Genomic DNA, 4,400 nt, shown 5'->3' with positions numbered 1-4,400 from the left:
CATTGATGTCTGCAAGACTAAATATAAAAATTGAAAAAATTGAACATTTCAAATTGTAATGCATGGGATGTGTCATTCAATGCTATACCATGTTTGGACATAGAAGTGCACCCAACTGGACTTAAAATGTATAAAATTAAAGCAACCCATTATATTGAAGACCCCAATAAGCGCAAAATTACCTCCTGGATGAGATGAGGAGATTCAATCAAACACATGTCGCTCCATAAAGGATCATTGAGATCAGCACCATGGGACTCTAACTGCGTGGCGAGGCCTCCATCGATAACACCGAAGCCTCCCACCTACTGCAGGAACTCTTCCAAGACCTTCATCCGTTCTCCACTTCCAAACTTCATTGCTTACCAAAAAATTGCACACAACTAGGTTCCCCTGATCACAGAACCCTGCAGACAAAAACCCAATACTGTACTCCGCGCCAAAAGTGTATTAATGCCAATGTTACCAAAGATCGTGGGAGAGGTTTTAGAGGTTGGTAAGAAGTGATAAATAGGGCTTTCCAGAGTTTATGGGATGACATTAAAAAAATTGAAAATACTTCATTAAACAAGTAAGGGTGCGTATTTCCAAAGGCATTAGTTCCACATGATAAAGATGCCATTTGTCAATCCGTGTCTAATTTTCAGGACCTGCAGATTCGAAGGGTGTTCATAATGCTGGCTTGCTCACATTTCGCAAGTTGTGTGAAGATGGCGTGGTGTATTGGCACGCGTCACTGGCACCCACTAAATTCCATTGAAAGGTGTGGGTTTCAGATGCATCCAACAACACACATTCGAATAGGTTGTTCGTGTTGCTTGCTTGCTTGCTACCATTTCTCTGAAGATGGCGTGGTCGATATAGCCGTGGAAGATGCTCGGAAAATGTTGGAACCCTTCACTCGAGAGCAACTATTGGATATTCTGCAGGAAGCGACGACGCAGCACTTGGACGTATTGGAGCAAGTGCGCACCATCGCGGACAAGGATCCTGCGCAGAGAAAGTTGTTTGTCTGTGGCCTTGGCTGGGATACAAATACAGAGTCTCTCAAGGCCCTCTTTCCCCAGTTCGGGGAGCTGGAGGAAGGCGTCGTTATTATGGACAAGAACACCGGTAAGAGTAAGGGTTACAGATTCGTTACTTTCAAGCACATGGACGATGCTCTTAATGCCCTAAAGGAGCCCAGCAAGAAGATCGATGGCCGCATGACCATCAGTCAGTTGGCCTCTGCTGGTTCACAGCCTTCCTAGCCGGCGGTTGATGTCTCTGCCTGGAAAATCTATGTTGGGAATGTTCCCATGGACATGGCGGCAGATCGCCTGCTGAGCCCTTTTTTTTCCTCAGTATGGAGAGATCGAAGAGGGGCCACTAGGGTTTGATAAGCAGTCGGGCAGGTCAAGGGGTTTTGCGCTTTTTATTTTCAAGTCGGTGGACGCAACCAAGCGTGCGTTGGAGGAGCCCATGAAGACTATCGATGGGCATCAGATGTTCTGTAAGTTGGCCGGCGAAGGGCAGAAGCCGAAGCCCGACGGCATTAATGTTCCCGGGGAACCAGATGGGTCCGATATCAATGGCTTGAACCAGCCCGGAAATGTAATACCTTCGAACCCTGGAATGCAGTATGGTGGTATGGGGCATGGTTTTGTGAATCCGACGCTCGAGGTTAACCAGGGTTTGAATCCAACAGGACTAGCCGCACATCAGGGTTTGAATCATCATGGGTTAGGAAATTCTGCTTTATCTGGTCTCGGAGGCCACCCGAACCCTAGTGGGATTCCTGGTGGTTCCATGAATCATCCCATCGTCTTCTATGAACCTGGGTCTCTCTTCTCATGGAGGTATGCATGGTGGGTCAGGCCAAGTCCCTACATCTTTGGGGATGGGTGGTTATGGAGGGCATGGGATTACTGCATTTCAGCCGATCTTCCTATGCAAGTGGTTTTATGATGCACAAAAGGGAATTTTCCAACCTGTTCGAAATTGATACAGTTGATACTTATTTTCAGCGTTCACTTTAAGTTGTAATATACACTACAGGATGATTGCAAGGTCTTAAATCTCTGCATCCAGGCAATTTGTACTCTGGACGACAGGATCATTTAATTGGGATGTCATGAATATCACTGCTTAGTGCGTGCTTCATATGTCAAGTGTATCCTCTAATTTCTCACACGTAACTTTGTTACCCTTATACAAGGAACTTTGTAAGTTATTCCTATTATTTCATATCGGGGCTCTAATTTTTTTGATGGATTATATAACAGTCACCACGTTCTGAATTAAAAAGGCAATCGTTTGGATGGAGGCATCATTTGATGCATTCCCACCTGAGGCCTTGTGCAATCTTCAGTCAAAAAGATGTGCACAATTCAGTTGAGTATGTGTAGTGTTACCAAGACTGCCTATTGTAATTGTAAACCAAATCTGAAAAACTGCATTTTGGACTGTAAAAGGGTCAAAAATTAACATTGGCCTCGTGCTATAACATTGTAAATCATATTTATTGGCTATGTAATTGTACCAAGTTCATGATTTTAATACTCCACTGTAATTAATGTTCTAGAACTTGAACTAAACAAGCGAGTTTCCAGGTCTGAATCTATCTTTCTTAGTCTAGGTCCAAAATACGAGCTTTCAAACAGAAGATTGATTTAAAATGTCATTTTTATTTTGTTGTTGTTTAATTGGTAGTCTTCCTTTATTGGCATACTAGTCATTCTACAATCTAATGAGGAATTACAATGCTATAGGATGCTATTCATGTCTATGCAGCAAATAGTTTAAAAATCACTGGAATCTGTTAAGTTTGTTCAAGGGCTTCAAGCGGTGCAAAAGCAGATTGCAGGGCAAAGAGATGGGTAGATCCAGGTCAATGGAGATGTTGTTCATGCTTCTCATCTGCATTGCACGCCCCATTTCCGTCGTAGATGATAAATGTGCAGCTTGTAAAGCAGTTGCTGTGGAGCTGGAGGCTGCACTTACTAATGAAAAGCCAAAAAATCACTTGGATATGCGACATCGCTTGGACTCAAGGGGTCAACGTGAAGGAAAAGTGATTGATTACAAGCTGAGCTACCAAGCCGAGTGTGGTTCGAGTTTATTGAGATGGGGTCTATTTTCCAAGCCATATTTTGAGAGCTAAGTCTACCATTTATTAAAGGGGTCAAATCTGCTAAGAAGGGGGTTGAATCTTCTATTATGGTTGGGCGAGTTCATCTTAGAAAACAGAGGTCAAGATTCTCTTGTATTCTTGACTAAGAGTGTCACATTTGAAGATTTGAGTGGATCCTCCTTGCTGGTCGAAGTGTTGTACCTGAGGAGCTGAGTTTACAGAGGCTGTTGGCAGAGTTTGTGGGCCGAGTTTGTCCCTTAGTTGTGGTGGCAGGTTGGGAGAAAATGTATATATTAATGTAGAAAAAAAGGATTAATTCATTATGATTAAGTTGGCCGGTTTGGCAACAGGTCATGCTCGGTGGTCTGAGAAGGGGATTGGCTGCAAATGAAAGTGTAGCTTGATTTCTAATCTGTTACATGCAATGAAGCTATCTTGGTTTCTCTTGCAATATTTTAGACAAACTTCTTTGGAGCAATAACGACTGGTTATTGTATGGTCTGGGAATTATTCAGTTAGCATGTTATTCATGTGAAATTTTGGTTGTTTATGTCGATATTATGTGAAACAAAGAGGCTTTAGCTGTGCATTTTTCCCCAATGTTTCTGCCAGCAATAGCTGATTGTCACTAGAGGCATGTTTATCTTCCGTTCTCATGTTCACATGGCATATTTGGGAATACTACAATCTTGTGGTTTTTTTTTTTCTCTGTAGCAATAGAGAGATTGAGGATTTGCGTTCATGGTGCTTTGCCATGTATATACGTTTTTGTAATTTCCAAGATATGAATTTCAATGTAAAGAGAATTTTTGTACCAGATAAAATGTCTCTCCTTGACAGTGTTGTTTCCGTGTAATCATTATCTCAGTTCATGTTTTCTTCCTTCCTCTTACTAAATTAATTGATACTAAATTCCCATGAATTCTAGTCATAAGCTTGCATTTTCATGAAATGGCAGTGTTGTTTCCGTGTGATCATTATCTTCCTTCATGTTTTCTTCCTTTCCTTTTATTAAATTAATTGAGACTAAATTCCCATGAATTATAGTCATAAGCTTGCATTTTCATGAATTCTATTTTCTTAGAGATCTATGTGAAACCAACATGGTAAAACCCGACTAAATTCCCATGAATTATAGTCATAAGATTGCATTTCCATGAATTCTGTTTTCTTAGAGATCTATGTGAAACCAACATGGTAAAACCGACTTTCTGGGCAGGGCTGGCCTTTAATTTGAGTGACTTCTCAAGAGTCAATATAGATTAAATTATCATTTTGTGGTCTTTAT

General features: G+C 41.5%; 1 pseudogene; it reads left to right on the top strand.

Annotated features, from left to right (window-relative positions):
• The first annotated feature begins 461 nt into the window (after positions 1-461).
• On the top strand, positions 462-3,003 carry LOC149179696 (UBP1-associated protein 2C-like; annotated as a pseudogene).
• Positions 3,004-4,400: the final 1,397 nt, after the last annotated feature.

Source organism: Pinus tabuliformis, chromosome 3_2 (assembly GCF_031772625.1).
Source record: "Pinus tabuliformis cultivar Carrire ecotype Pingquan chromosome 3_2, CPIR1, whole genome shotgun sequence".
Lineage (NCBI taxonomy): Eukaryota > Viridiplantae > Streptophyta > Pinopsida > Pinales > Pinaceae > Pinus > Pinus tabuliformis.
This window is presented reverse-complemented; position numbering and strand designations above follow the sequence as displayed.